This window comes from Elephas maximus, chromosome 11, assembly GCF_024166365.1.
Source record: "Elephas maximus indicus isolate mEleMax1 chromosome 11, mEleMax1 primary haplotype, whole genome shotgun sequence".
Classification (NCBI taxonomy): Eukaryota; Metazoa; Chordata; class Mammalia; order Proboscidea; family Elephantidae; genus Elephas; species Elephas maximus.
The window spans coordinates 63,610,029-63,626,559 of NC_064829.1; the positions used below are offsets into that span (position 1 = coordinate 63,610,029).

General features: G+C 41.5%; 1 protein-coding gene across 2 annotated transcripts in view; it reads right to left on the minus strand.

Annotated features, from left to right (window-relative positions):
- Positions 1–7,388, minus strand: part of CCDC68 (coiled-coil domain containing 68) — a 70,486-nt gene extending 63,098 nt beyond the window's left edge. For both annotated transcript variants that reach the window (XM_049900237.1, XM_049900236.1), the window contains exon 1: positions 7,243–7,388. The gene's annotated coding sequence lies outside the window, so the exon portion shown is untranslated. The remainder of the gene's footprint in view (positions 1–7,242) is intronic.
- Positions 7,389–16,531: the final 9,143 nt, after the last annotated feature.

Below are 16,531 nucleotides of genomic sequence, written 5' to 3' on the forward strand. Positions count from 1 at the left end.
TTTTAGCAAATCCCTGGTACTGATTCTTTGTTGCTAATCCATCAGTAACTGGTCAACATCCCCACCTGATGACACTAATATCTGACAGTTTGTAACTTTCAAAGCAATTCACGCACGTTATTATGAATCATATTCAGTGATAAACCAACATATCACTGGACACCCAGGGAAATGTAAATTAATCTACTTCACTGTCTTATGACATAGAATGGCTTAAGAAAACTATTACACAATAAATACATATATGGCTGTTGTCAGTTACTATCAAGTCAGCCCTCAACTCATGGTGATCCCATGCACAACAGAACAAAACGGTGCTGTCCTGCACCATCACCACGGTCAGCTGAGGATCAGACTATTGTGTCCCTTGGGTATCCCTAAGCTGATTTTCAGAAATAGATTGCCAGGCCTTTCTTCCTAGACTTAGTCTAGAAGCTCCACTGACACCTGTTCATCGTAATAAGTGAGCCCCCACTGACAGACAGGCGGTGGTTACGCATGAGATGCACTGGCCAGGAAATGAACCCAGGAAACCAACGTGGGAAATGAGAGTTTTTGTTTCTATACTAGATACTATAACAAAGGTGCTTCCTTTCTTTACTTAATCCTTGATTCATTTACTCACAGACAAAAAAAAAAAAAAAAACAACCAGTTTATTCACAGAGTAAATATTTATTGAAGGCCACTGTGCATGGTTTAAAGTCAGGAAAGGTGTGCGTTAGGGTTGTATCATTTTACCATACTTATTCAATCTGTATGCTGAACAAATAATCTGAGAAGCTAGACTATATGAAGAATGGGGCATCGGGATTCAAGGAAGACTCATTAACAACCAGTGATATCCAGATGACACAACCGTGCTTGCTGAAAGTGAAGAGGACTTGAAGCACTTACCGATGAAGATCAAAGACCACAGGCTTCAGTATGGATTACACCTCAACATAAAGAAAACAAAAATTCTCACAACTGGACCAACAAACAACATCATGATAAACAGAGAAAAGACTGGGGTTGTCAAGGATTTCATTTTACTTGGATCCACAATCAATGCCCATGGAAGCAGCAGTCAAGAAACCAAAAGACACAGTACATTGGGTAAATCTGCAACAAAAGACCTCTGAAGTGTTGAAAAGCAAAGATGTCACCTTGAAGACTAAGGTGCACCTGACCCAAGTCATGGTGTTTTCAATAGCCTCATATGCATGCGAAAGCTGAAAGAGGAATAAGGACGACAAAAGAAGAATTGACACCTTTGAATTATGGTGTTGGAGAAGAATACTGAATATACCATGACTGTCAAAATAATGAACAAATCTGTCTTTGAAGAAGTTCAACCAGAATGCTCCTTGGAAGCAAGGATGGTGACACTGCATCTCACATACTTTGGACATGTTATCAAGAGGGATCAGTCCCTGGAGAAGGACATCATGCTTGGTAAAGTAGAGGGACAGCAAAAAAGAAGAAGACCCTCAACAAGATGGATTGGCACAGTGGCTGCAACAATGGGCTCAAGCACAACAACTGTGAGGATGGTGCAGGACCAAGCAGTGTTTCATTCTGTTTTATGTGGAGTCACTAGGAGTTGGAACCGACTCGATGGCATCTAACAACAACAACATACTACAGACTATGACAAAGGCGCTTCCTTTCTTTACTTAACCTCGATTCATTTATTCACAGAGTAAATACTTATAGAATGACACTGTGCTAGGATCTATACATACAGAGGTGAGCCAGACACCTACTCTCATGGGGCTCTCAGTACAGAGGGGTGACAGACATGAAACAAATAAATGAGCATCTAGGAAACATAATGTGAGGTGGTGATAATGCTATGAACAAAAGGAGAGCAGGGTAATGGGGCAAACGTAGGTCCTGGTTTGGATAAGTGGTAAAGGAAGAGTCATCAAAGGAAGTAGCATTTGAGCAAAAGACCTGAATGAGGGGAGGGACAGCCATGCCGTCATCTGGAGAAGAGTGTTCCACACAAAAGGGGAAGCAAGAGCAGAGGCTGGAATTGGCTTAGAATGTTCTAGGGACAACAGAGCAGGCAATGAGTAGAGACTGAGAGGGTCAGTGGGGAAGACAAGATCAAAGAATCAGGCCCAGGCCAGTTCAGGTGGAGGCTTGTAGGCCATCGGGAAACTTCGAATTTTTTTCAAAAGGTGGATGTGAAGGCACTGGAGGCTTGTCAAAGGTGCACTCTGGCTTCTGTGTGGAGAATAAGCTGCAGGAGCAGATACAGGAGACAAGTCAGTAGGTACTGCGGTCATTCAGGCAGGGAAGATGGTGGCTTGGCTTCAAAGGGTAGGGTGGAGGGAGTGACAAATAATTTGATTTCAGGAGGCAGATCCAGTTGAAAATATTATTCACACATGATTTTTTGCCAAATTTTTTCTACATATGGGAGGCCAAATCATGTGCTCTAGTGGATAAGAGCAGAAGGTAGAGTCAGGCGACCTCCTCTGAAGCCCAGCTCTGCCACTCACTTAAGTGAAATTTAAGCACAGCTCTCTGCATCTGTGTGACTTCTGCTCTAAAACAGGGACAGAAATAACTACTGTCAAAGGACTTTCGCAAGGATCAAACCAAAGTTTATATGGCATAGTGTATGGTACATACCAAGCTCTTAGTATAAGGTAGAAAACCATGATATTAACTTTTCAATCTTAATTTTTACCTACGGGGTAGAATAAAAACAATTTGAAATGTGAAAACCTTTGTGCCCCATTAAGTTTCTCACTGGAAATAGCTGTAAGCACAAGAATTTTCATCATCATGTTACATTTTCTAATCCTTTTTTAGTTCATTTTGCTCTTTTTGCAAGATAAAGCACCCTCATTTATATAAAACTCAAAACATTTTTTCAATTCCTGATTGCCAACGAATATCTTCAGCTTAAACTTGGCCAGATAACAAAAAAAGAAAGAAAGAAAGCAATATAGATAGGTAGACAGACAGAAATGTATGTTTATGTACATGATGTATTTTTTTAAGACAATATAAACTTAAAGACATGTGAACAGAAACATATGATAGTAAATTCTAATAACTCTCCAAGGACTTCTGACTGCTGTATACAATAACAACATTAAATATAAATGTTAAATATCCTAAATATTTCACACTTCAAATATTTTGTTTAACTGCTAGGAAATATATTCAAATGTTAAAACCAGAAAGTGGTATTGAGTTATTATTAGTAGTAGTATTATTATTCTTTGTATGTTTTTCTGTTTCAAGAGCTAATTTACTTTTTTAGTTGTAGTTTTCTTTCAATAATTTCAAGTTTACTACGAGGTTTTGAATTTTTTATTTTAATGTAGCCTGGCTTTTTTATTTTTACATAGATTGCAACTTGTTGGGACATCCAATTTGCCTAAGGAGTTGCCTCTTTAGCCACATTAAAACAGGTCTAGCCCTGGCTGCTGTGACACTCCGAGGGTTGAAGAGAAGGCAGGACACAACAAAATCTACGGAGTTGTCAGATGTTGGGAGGCATCCATAATTGACCCAGGTCAGCCCTGATAAGGGGCAATAAAGCCTGGGTGATAGCACGGAAGTATTCTCAACTCACTTCCTGTGTATGCTGAAGGGAAGGAACCATTAAACGTGGTTTGCGTGTCCAGCACTTGACCCCACATCTCAGATATGTGGAATCACCACCTGTCTGAGTCTTGCAGGAAAGGTTCCTTACTTGTTCTTCCTCCTTAGAACCGGAGCACCGGAACAAGACCAAGACTCAGCCAGCTGAGCGCTGCCTCCTGGAAGTACAACTTGGAGACTGGCCATCTGGCTGACTGAAGTTGGAGGCAGCGAACACCAGTTGTTCTTTAGAGAAGGAAAGCAGTGGCTTCACGACCAGCGGCAGGGACACCACTGGTTGTATCCAGTGACCAGTGGCAATGCCAGCTTTCCCTGCAGCCTGACCTTTGCTGTGCTACCAGCGCACTGGATCCCGCCCATTTCCTAACCCCAGGTTTCCAACTTTCCCATCAATTCCAGGAGCTGCTCCATGTTCTTCCAGTAAATTCCTTTTCTGCTTAAGTCAACCAAAGTCAATTACTTGGGTTTACCCTGATGGGTTTCAGTACAGTTTGAGTTTTCAGATTTTAGTTTCTCGATTCTGAGCTAATAGTGTTGTTTGTTTTGGTCCCTATCATACAGGGTTTAGGTATTAGAAACTGAAATGAAAGTTACAACCAGAGTGGCATGAGAATAAGTTATATGGGGGAAAGAAAGAAACGTATCTCCAAACCCTTGAACAGACTATGTCCTGAATATTAGATAGCATACCAGGGACGGATTATCCAACAGACTAGGTAAGCACAGTGCTTACCTTGCTTACCAGGTCATCTGTAGTGAACAATTAAAAATTTTTTTCACAGTATTAAAGATTCGGCTTCTAGGTATGGCTGGCATTTGTCTCTCTCCCAAGCCTACGGCACCTTCCTACAGAATCAAAGCCTCTTTTCAAATTTACAATCCCTGACAGGGACAGATGACCCAGTAAGCCAGGTAAATACGGGTTTCCTTGTGCATACTTACTAATATATAGTGAACAATTTGTGATGAAACAATGATGTGGTGAAACCCATGTGAAATTGTTCACTACGGATTAGTAGGTAAGTACAAGTAAGCCCATGCTTACCTTACTTATTTGGTTATCCTCCCCCCCCGCCCACACACAGCACACCTGTTCTGCAGCTATGTTACACAGCACAATGGTGACATCCAGTGTCAGCTGGCTAATTCTCAGGTGACTTTGCAGTTTACCTGAAAATCATGCACAGTATATCAAAAGACACACATTTGAAAGGAAGTATGTGATTTGAAAGTCATATTGCTTCAGCCATCGTCAAAGCTGACAGATGGTCATTGACCTGCCTGCTAACCTGTGGTTTCCAGTGCCCTGGAGGGCTCCAACGTATAAATTCCATGAGGACAAGAATGTGTAAAATGTGTCTGATTTACACTGGGCTGTATCCCTCCTACAAGGAGCCCTGGTTATGCGGTGGTTAAGCGTTCGACTGCTAATGGAAAGGTCATCAGTTCGAACCCACCAGCCACTCCACAGGAGAAAGATGTGGCAGTTTCCATAAGGAATACAGCCTTGGAAACCCTATGGAGCAGTTCTACTCTGTCCTATAGGGTCACTATGAGTCATAATTGACTCAATGACAACAGATTTGGTTTTGGTTTGGTATCCGCCTCTACATCTCTAACACAGAACAAAGTGCCCTACACCACTAACAGGCACTCAAAAAATCCTGGCTCAATGAATGTGTGGACAGGCTTGCAAATCACAGGTGCATCAAATATTCTCTAAACATTTTCTAAAACTGAGTGTACACACACACACACACACACACACACTTTTGTTTTCCAAACCCATGTAGATGCTGTTTTCATACTTAATAAAATATAAATTCCTTTAAATGTGTTACTAAGTCCACAGTAACTTTTCACCATTGTGATTTTTTTCCATTTGCAGTAAAAGAATTATATAAATTGCCACAAAATTTTGATGTAAATATCTTAGTTCAAAAGATTTGAAGCCACTGCTGAAAAGACTTCTATACTCCCTTCAAAATCTTCAATTCTTTCCTTTTCCAGTCATTATTCCAAACACAGATCCATGTCATTTTTCAGCTACCGCAAAAATTTAGATTACAACTCAAGTTCAAAGCTGAACGAATTGTAAATAAAAAAAAAACTTAAAAATACACATGCCTCTTATTAATTCATAAAATCATAAAAGTAAATAATATGCCTGAAATAGCTTCTTTATTTATTTCACAAGTGCCTTTTTAGTTAGCACAGGGGATGGACTTCTGTAAATAACAAAGGAAGGTCCTTAGGACGTTTCCCTGGGTCCCAGGAACTATAACCTGTTTTCCTGAGGCTGAGAAGCCATGCTGGGTATTCTCTGCTTTAGGGGCAAATCCTTCTTTATCTGGAGCCTTCACTCTCAAACTGTGGGGTGTGTGGAGATGGGGGAGGGAGGCAGCCCAGCAACCATGTAACAACAGCACCCATTGTGCCTGCCAGGGTACCTGAGACTCCAGCCCAGCTCAAATTTCTGGAACACCAGACTTTGCAAGGCTGAATATTTAACAGCATTAGGTAAAATCAAAAGGATAGATCATCTTTTCTCTATTGCAAATGCAGAAAAATTCCCTTTTTGTATTTTGACACTTTATCTGGTCTATATATATATATATATATATATAGACCAAGAAAGGAGTAAAAGAGGTTTTAATTCCTAAAATGCAAAGCATCAACAACTACAATATAATAGTGAGCACCACAGCGTTGGTGGTGTTTGGGGCTAGTTGCTTCTTCTGACCCTATATTCAACCTCATTTTTTTTTTCCTTTCAAAATAAAACAACAACAAAAACCCGTTGCCATCGAATGGATTCCAAGTCATACCGACCCTACAGAACAGAGTAGAACTGCCCCATAGAGTTTCCAAGGAGCGGCTGGTGGACTTGAACTGCTGGCCTTTTGGTTAGCAGCCATAGCTCTTAACCACTGCATCTCCAGGGCCCCTTTCCTTTTAAAGAAGCTGAATATTCATCATCAAACCTAAAAACTACACTTGCACTGACTGACCTGTTCGTATTCTTTCAGTAAGATAATGCTGCTGCTTTGCCAAAAAAAAAAAAAAAAAAAAGCTGCGTAAAGTGCTGTAACTTCCAAGTATGAAATCCCATGATGTCCACCCAACAGAAACAGCAGAGAACTGACAATAGGCTGTTTGCTTTTGCTACACTTGCGACTCCGGAAACCAGCATGAATGAATGAACCTCCTCATTCATTTCTGCCCTTAAAAACTCTGGTTAACAGGTGGCAGCAAGTTTTTCGGAGGGCTTTTCTCCAAGGCCCCTGAAATCAGCGGGCAGAAGTCGCAGGGACCCCAGTAGGGGGATTACATAACAGCCACGTAAATAAACAATTAGGTTGCGTCGGGTTAAGGACGGGTTACCATTTCCCCGGGGAAAAGTGACGCTTGTCTTCTCGGAGGAGAAACTTCTTGCCCAAAGAACCAAAACCAGAACAGAGGTTTACAGGGGGCATACTATGTTCTCGAAGAGCGCGTTTACTGGAAACGTCCTTGGCGCATACAGCGGCGCAGGGAGTTCCGGTTCTAAGGGCACCTGGAGACGCACCCACCCGGCGGAGGTGATCTGGCGCGCGCGACGGGGGCTGGGCCCGTTGGTGACCAGGCTCGCTTACCTTGGGGGTGCCCAGCGAGCGCGGAGTCCCGGCGATGCCCCTTACCCGCGGCGCCTGGGCCTTCCGGCCAGGGTCCAGTCCGCTGGCCACATCCGTAGCCGCCGAAGCCCGCAGATTGGGCTCCGCCCTCAGGGCGCGCCCGGGGCAGAGGCCGGCGCCCGGAAGGCTCGGGGAGGAGCCTGAGCTCTCGCAGCCCCGGCGCGGAGTTCCTGTCCCACCGCCTTGGGCTCGCTGCCTGCGCTCCCAGCACCCCTGCACCAAACACCTGGCCCTGCGCGCCTCTCAGTAGAGTTACACAAAGGGATATTTGCTGCTGGTTTTAAAGAAGGCCTTCTTGGCACTCGAAGTTCACGAACTTTTGATTGTTTTTAATGACCTTTTTTTTTTTTTTTTTGGAATACTTTTAGATTTACAGAGAAGTTGCAAAGATTGTACAGAGCACTTGCCTGTCCTCCACCCACTGTCCCCTAATGCAGCATCTTACATTCCCATGGTGCATTTGACAAAACTAAGAAATTAACATTGGGACATTACCGTGACCTAAACGCCTGACTTTATTCAAATTTCACTTGTTTTTCCAGTAATGTCTTTACCTGTTCCAGGATCCCATCCAGTATATATACCACGTTGCATTTAGTCCTGTCTCCTTAACTCCTCTGATATGGGACAGTTTCTCAGTCTTTCCTTGTTTTTTTTTTTTTTTTGACCTTGACAGTATTGAAGAATTCTGGTAAGATATTTTGTAGATAACTTCTCATGTGGTTTTGTCTGATGTTTTTCTCATCATTAGACTGCTTATGGGTTTTGTGAAAGAATACCAGAGAGGCGAAGTGCCCTTCTCAGCCCATCCTATCAGGGAGATGCATGATATCAGCATGACATCACTAACGATGTTAACCTTGATACTCAAGACAGCGCTTGCCTGGTTTCTCCACTGTAAACTTACTGTTTTTCTCTTCCATGCTCTCTAGTTTGGATTCAGCCCACACTGAAGAGGTGAGAGGGGTGGTTAAACTCCACTTCCTCAAACAAACAAAACATTTTGGGTAGTGTGGATTCTGACTCAGAATCCTGGTGGCACAGTGCTTAACAGTTCAGCTGTTAACCAAAAAGGTCAGCAGTTGGACTCTATCAGCCACTCCTTGGACACTATGGGCAGTCCTACTCTGCCCTACAGGGTTGCTATGAGTCGGAATCCACTTCGGGCGATGGGTTTGGATTCTGACTCATGGCTTCTGACTCATGGTGATACATGTTACAGAGCTGTAAACTTTATAGAAGCAGATTGCCAGGCCTTTCTTCTGTGTCACCACTGGGTGGGTTGAGCACAGACAATTTGTGCTACCTAGGGACCTCCTCCTCCTGAACAGGGAAGTATTTACTTGAATTATTTGGAATTCTTCTATAGTAAAACCTACGAAAGCTGAAACCCCTGTAAGGCAGAAGCCTATCATTGAAGAAAACTCAAATATTTTCCACCAAATAGAGAGCGATAGAAAAGTGGTGACTGCACCCTGTCAAAGGCAGAAAACTTGGAAAACCCAGAAAGATAAGGCAGTCCTGTCAAGTTGTGGCTCTTATGGGTTTTACTGTGTAAAGAAGATTTTTTCCTTCTCTTCCATGTATTTATCTATCCAATCGTTTATTTATATCAGTATAGACTCATGTATATTTATTTTGTACTTGGGTTTATAATCAAATATTACATTCTTAATTTTGTTGCTGGAATTGTTCCAGCTTTGACCACTGGGAGCTCTTTCAGGTTGACTCCTGTGACCCTTTGAAAGTTCACAAACTTTTAGGGGTGGGATAAAACCTGACTCATCATCTGGTCCACACCTCTCACATTTAATGGATGTGAAAAACTGTAGCCCGAAGAGATTAAATGAATCCGCAATATGTGACGGCTAATCTGAATTTTCACAGGAATCTTCAATTACTGATTCCCAGCCCAATCTAAGGGAGGAAAAAGATATTTTTTTCCCTCCCAAGAAATGAGCTTATGAACTGGGACTCATTAGGAAAAGTGAAAGTTGATGGTTCTTATGCAGTTTTAGGTTAATTAATCCTTGTGGTTCTATTACATAGATATATGCATCATACCCACCACACGTCTGTCAGTTTGTCATACTGTGGTGGCTTGCGTGTTGCTGTGATACTGGAACCTTTGCCACTGGTATTTGAAATACCAGCAGGGTCACCCTTGCAGACTGGTTTCAGTGGAGCTACCAGACTAAGACAAACTAGGAAGAAGGACCTGGCAGTCTACTTCTGAAAAAACTGGACAGTGAAAATAGCAGAACATTATCTGATATAGTGCCGGAAAATAAGCCCCTCAGATTAGAAGGCACTCAAAATATGACTGGGAAAGAGCTGCATCCTCAAAGCAGAGAGGAGCTTAAAGATGTGGATGGAGTCAAGCTTTCAGGACCTTCATTTGCTGATGTGGTACAACTCAAAATGAGAAGAAACAGTGCAAAGATCTATTAATAATAATAAAAAAAAATAGGAATGTGGAATGTAAGAAGCATGAATCTAGGAAAATTGGAAGTCTTCAAAACAGAAATGGAACACATAAACATCGATATCCTAGGCATTAGTGAGCTGAAATGGACTGGTATTGGCCATTTTGAATCCAACAATCATATGGTCTGCTATGTTTTCTTTTTCCCCCCTTGGGAATGATAAATTGAAGAGGAATGATGTCGCAGTCATCATCAAAAAGAACATTCCAAGATCTAGCTTGAACTACAACGCTGTCAGTGACAGAATAATGTGCGTACACGTACAAGGAAGACCAGTTAATACAATGATTATTCAAATTTATGCACCAACCACTAATGCCACAGATGAGGAAATTGAAGATTTTTACCAAATTTTGCACTCTGAAATTGATCAAACATACAGTCAAGATGCATTGATAATTACTGATGATTGGAATGCGAAAGTTGGAAATGAAGAAGAAGGATCAGTAGTTAGAAAATATGGCCTTGGTGATAGAAACGATGCTGGAGATCACACGACAGAATTTTGCAAGACCAATGACTTACGCATTGCAAATACCTTTGTTCAACAACATAAATGACTACTATACACGTGGACCTTACCGAATGGAAAACACAGAAATCAAATAGACTGTATCTGTGGAGATGACAGAGAAGCTCAATATTATCAGGCAGAACAAGGTCAGGGGCTGACTGTAGAACAGACCATCAATTACTTGTATGCAAATTCAAGTTGAAGCTGAAGAAAATTAGAACAAGTCTACCAGAGCCCAAATACAGCCTTGACTATATCCCACCTGAATTTGGAGACCATCTCAAGAATAGAGTTGATGCATTTAACACGAATGACCAAAGATCAAATGATTTGTGGAATGACATCAGGGACATCATATATGAAGAAAGCAAAAGATCATTAAAAAGACAGGGAAAGAAAGAAAAGACCAAAATGGATGTCAGAAGAGACTCTGAAACTTGTTCTTAGAAACGATGAAGTAAAAGAGCTGAAGAAAAGATTTCAAAGGGTGGCTCAAATAGACAAAGTAAAGTATTATAATGAAATGTGCAAAGATCTGGAGTTAGAAAACAAAAAGGAAAAAAACTCAAACCTCAAGTTGCAACGTTGAAGAATTATGTAGCCAAAACATTAAATGATGCAGGAAACATAAAATGAAGGTGGAAGAAATACTCAGATTCACTGTACCAAAAAGAATTGGTCGATGTCCAACCATTTCAGGAGGTAGCATATGATCAAGAACCAACAGTACTGAGAGAAGTCTAAGCTGCACTGGAGGCATTGGCGAAAAACAAGATTGCAGGAATTGACAGAATACCAATTGAGATGTTTCAACAAAGGGATGGATGCTGCGCTGGAGGTGCTCACTTATCTATGCCAAGAAATTTGGAAGACAGCTACCTGGCCAACTGATTGGGAGAGATCCATATTTGTGCTCATTCCAAAGAAAGGTGATCCAACAGAATATGGAAATTATCGAACAATAACATTAATATCACACACAAGTGAGATTTTGGTGAAGATCATTCAAAAGCAGTTGCAGTGGTACATTGACAAGGAACTGCCAGAAATTGAAGCTGGATTTAGAAGAGGACTTGGACTAAGGAATATCATTGCTGATGTCAGATGGATCTTGGCTGAAAGCAGAGAATACCAAAAAGATGTTTACCCATGTTTTATTGACTATGCAAAGGCATTCAACTGTGTGGATTATAACAAATTATGGATAACATCATGAAGAATGGGAATTCCTGAACACTTAATTGTGCTGATAAGAAACCTGTACATAGACCGAGAGGCAGTTGTTCAAGGAACAAGGGGATACTGCATGGTTTAAAATCAAGAAAGGTGTGCATCAGGGTTGTATCCTTTCACCATAGTTATTAAATCTGTACGCTGAGTAAATAATCCAAGAAGCTGGACTATATGAAGAAGAATGTGGCGTGAGGATTGGTGAAAGACTCATTAACAACCTGCATTATGCAGATGACAACCTTGCTTGCTGAAAGTGAAAAGGACTTGAAGCACTTACCGATGAAGATCAAAGACCACAGCCTTCGGTATGGATTACACCTCAACATAAAGGAAACAAAAACCCTCATGACTGGACCAATAAGAAACATCATGATAAATGGAGAAAATATTGACATTGTCAAGTATTTCATTTTACTTGGATCCACAATCAAGGCCAATGGAAGCAGCAGTCGGGAAATCAAAAGGTGGATTGCATTGGGCAAATCTGTTACAAAGACCTCTTTCAAGTGTTAAAAGGCAAAGATGTCACTTTGAGGACTAAGGTGCACTTGACCAAAGCCATGATATTTTCAGTTGCCTCGTATGCATGCAAAAGCTGGACAAAGAATAAGGAAGACTCAAGAAGAATTGATGTCTTTGAATTATGGTGTTGGCAAAGAATATTGAATATACCATTGACTTCCAGAAGAATGGAAACCCTGGTGGCGTAATGGTTAAGGGCTACAGCTGCTAAACAAAAGGTCGGCAGTTCGAATCCACCAGGCACTCCTTGGAAACTCCATGGGGCAGTTCTACTCTGTCCTATAGGTTCACTATGAGTAGGAATCAACTCGACGGCAACAGGTTTGGCCAGAAGAATGAACAAATCTGTCTTGGAAGAAATACAACCAGATTGTTCCTTGAAAGTGAGGATGGCAAGACCTTGTCTCATGTACTTTGGATGCATTATCAGGAGGGACCAGTCCCTGGAGAAGGACATCATGCTTGGTAGAGCAGATGGTCAGCAAAAAAGAGGAAGACCTTCAATGAGATAAATTGACACAGTGGCTACAACAATGGACTCAAACATGGCAAGCATTGTGAGGATGGCACAGGACTGGGCAGTGTTTCATTCTCTCGTACATGGGGTTGCTATGAGTTGGGAACAACTCAGTGGCACCTAAAAACGACATGCATATATATACATGCACAAATCGTGTTCCCAATATAGCAGTAGATGTTTATTACTGGTTTAAACTGAAGAAATCCAGCAGTTGAGGATCCTTTGTTATATTGTTTGGGTTTTCTCATGCTTGCGTTTGCAAGTTGGTCCCATAAACACCATACTTCCTCCTCCTGAGCTTGGCTCTGGCTCAGCATTTGATGCTGCCCTGCTTTCTAGACCTTCCCACATCTTTCTGGCCTTAATCCTTCTTGGAGAGGGAAACCCACTTCTCCATTTGCCAGGTAAACACGGGACATTACGGCCCCGTGAGTATGCATTCCAGCACCACAGAGCTAAGCAATTACCTGTTTTTCAAGTATTTTTGACCAAGTTATTAAAACAGTAATACTTAAGGGAAGATATTTTGGATTTAAGTCCCACTATTTTTTATATCCTAGAAGAAATTGACAAGATTGGAGGTAAAGGAGAGATTTTTGTGTACTTTTTGTGGGGGGAGACAGGAGACTTTAACTCAAAGTAGTAGTTCTAATCAGTATGAAATATCGATTTTATTTCATAATTATGCAAATGTACTATTCCCAAAACCAAACCCAGTGCCGTTGAGTCGATTCTGACTCATAGCGACCCTATAGGACAGAGTAGACTGCCCCATAGAGTTTCCAAGAAGCGCCTGGCAGACTTGAACTGCGGACCCTTTGGTTAGCAGCCGTAGCACTTAACCACTGCACCGCCAGGATTTCCAAATGTACTATTACCTAAGTAATTTTAATAAACCTTGTATGAAGGGGAGCAGAGAACCGCTTGGGATTAATGAAAATGTGCAGTTATAAAATGTGATCAACCTGCATAGTGATACTCAGGAGAATCCATAAACCATCCTTAAATAAGTCCAGTGTTATGACATGGAGGTTGGAAATTGGAGTAGGGGGTAGGGGATAAAGATTTATGAATTTTTCTTATAGCTATAGCATTTGCTATTTTTTTTATGATAGACTATGTTCAAATCATTTGAAATAGCCAAATTTTCTAAAGCTGATTTTATTCACATTTTACACAAGATTATCCGTATTAAGAAAAATTATTATTACATGTTTTTTGGAACTGCTGGGGTTGGGTTTGGTACAGATTATGTGGGGTCATAAGCATCCCCAACCTCCCTCTTCAGCACCCTCGCTGAATAAATCTTTCCTATCACTGACCGTGTGTGTGCGCGCGGGCACAGGCGCGTATGTGAGAGAAAGAAAGAGGGACAGAGAGAGAGTGCGTGTGTATGTGTAGTAGGGGAGCCCTAAAAAGAGGAGGAACTTAGGATGCAAAAGAACCTGCCAGGAGCAGTCTCCCCTCCTGCAGCATTCCACAGATTGTTACCAGGGGGGTCTGATGGCAAATCGAATCCACACACTCCGAGCTCTGCTCCTCTGACATTCAGTTTGGGGCTTATATTTGAAATCGCTGTCATTTCTTCCTGTTTTCTTTATGTGCTAAAAGGAAAAAAAATTGTATATATATGAAAGAATTTTGTCTTACCATGTCAGTCCCCTACCCCTCAACACATACACACACACACACACACACACACACACGCACACATGGACAGCTTAAGGCAGACCACACCTATTCCCCCACTACAGCATCCACCCACGTACATAATCACACAGACCATATCATCTCCCACCCATTATACACACACACACACACCATTCTTTAAAACGCCCTTCATTCCCTCCACCCTGTGCATCATCTCTAGCCATGTTGTTTCATACACTGGTAACATGGGATGGCTTGTGTGTGCTGCACCCATTATATTGTTTCTCATCTTCTTCATCTTTGCTCTTGTTTTTTGTTGTAGGTTTTTTTGTTTTTTTTTTTTCTCCACACACTAGAATGCCATCTTCTTCTCCTTTTTGCCCTGGAAATGCCATCTTAATTTATAGGGAAGCGTTTCCTGAAATTCCCAGTTTACATTGAGTGTCTCACTTAGGTATTCCCAAAAAATACTTGATGCATCGCATTTGCTATCGTATTAGTTTCCTGTTGCTGCTGTAACAAATTACCACAAGCTTGGTGAATTAAGACAACATACATTTATTTCCTGTCTTACAGTTCTGTAAGTTAGAAGTCTGGCATGGGTCTCACAGGGCTAAAATGAAGATGTCAGCTGGGCTGCATTCCTTTCTGGAGGCTTTAGTGGAGAATCTGTTTCCTTGCCTTTTCCAGCTTTTAGAGGCTGCATGCATTCCTTGGCTCATGGCTCCTTCCTCCATCTTCAAAGCCACCATCACAGCCTCTTCGAATATCTGATTCTGATTCTCTCTCTTTTACTTATAAAGATGCTTGTGATTATTTAAGGTCACCCAGATAATTGCGGGTAATCTCCCCATCTCAAGATCCTTAATCACATCTGCAAATCTCTTTTTCCGAGTAAGGTATCATAGTCACAGGTTCCAGGGCCTAGGTCATATACATGTGTTTTTTTGGCGGGGGGGGGGGGTGTTACTCTGCCTCAACTGGACCAATAAGCAACATCATGATAAATATAGAAAAGATTGAAGTTGTGAAGGATTTCATTTTACTTGAATCAACAATCAATGCCCATGGAAGTAGCAGTCAAGAAATCAAATGACGTATTGCATTGGGCAAATCTGCTGCAAAAGACCTCTTCAAAGTGTTAGGAAACAAAGATGGCTCTTTGAGGACTAAGGTGTGCCTGACCCAAGCCGTAGTATTTTCAGTTGCCTCATTGTCCATGTAAAAGCTGGATAATGAAAAAGGAAGACTGAAGGGGAATTGCTGTATTTGAATTATGGTGTTGGCAAAGAGTATTGAATATACCATGGACTGCCAGAAGAACAAATTTGTCTTGAAATATGTACAACCAGAATCCTCCTTAAAAGACAAGGATAACAAGACTTTGTCTTGCTTACTTTGGACATGTTATCAGGAGGGACCAGTCTCTGGAGAAGGACATCATGCTTGATAAAATAGAAGGTCAGAGAAAAAGAGGAAGACCCTCAGTGAGATGGAATGACACAGTGGCTGCAACAATGGGATCAGATATACTACTATTGTGAGGATGGCACAACACTGAGCAACATTTTGCTTTGTGGTATATAGGGTCACTATGAGTCACAACCAACTCAAGGACACCTAACAGCAACAACATTATTTACAGCTGTGCTCCTAAATTACTTCACAATTTAAACATTGTTGTTGTATTGTTAGCTGCAGTGAGTCACCCCCGACTCATGGCAACCCCATGCACAAGGGAACAAAATGTTGACTGGTCCTGTGAAATCCCCATGATCAGGAGCAGATCAGATCATTGTTATCTATAGAGTAAAAAAAAAAAAAAAAATAGAGTATTCACTGGATAATTTTTGGGAGTAGATAGCCAGGTCTTCAAATTCAAACATTGGTTAGGTTTTATTATTTGGCATTTTGTTTTTAAGGCACAAAATCATAAACCCTTGGCAAGATCATAAGTGGGACATGCTCCCATCACCTTTTGGTGACTCCTCTGCCTGCCTTTCACTGCTTTTCCTTCATCTCATAATGCCACCCTAAGGAGTGCCTGATATTGGAAAATTTCCCAGGTTCTTCTCCCTCTCCTATGCCTACAGCCTTGGGCTTTCTAGGACTTCAGAGGTAGAAAAGGGGATGCAAATAGGGAAATTGGGGCATTTGATCTTAACAGGATTTTACTCTTGGGATCCCCTGAGTCTGGCTGAGTGAGTGAGCTCTGAGCCCACATTCTGAGTTGCTAAGGGAAATGCAGTATATCTACATGTCTCTAGCCAGCTTAGGACTTCAACCCATTCAAAGATACTTAATAAGCATCTACTCTGTGCAAGC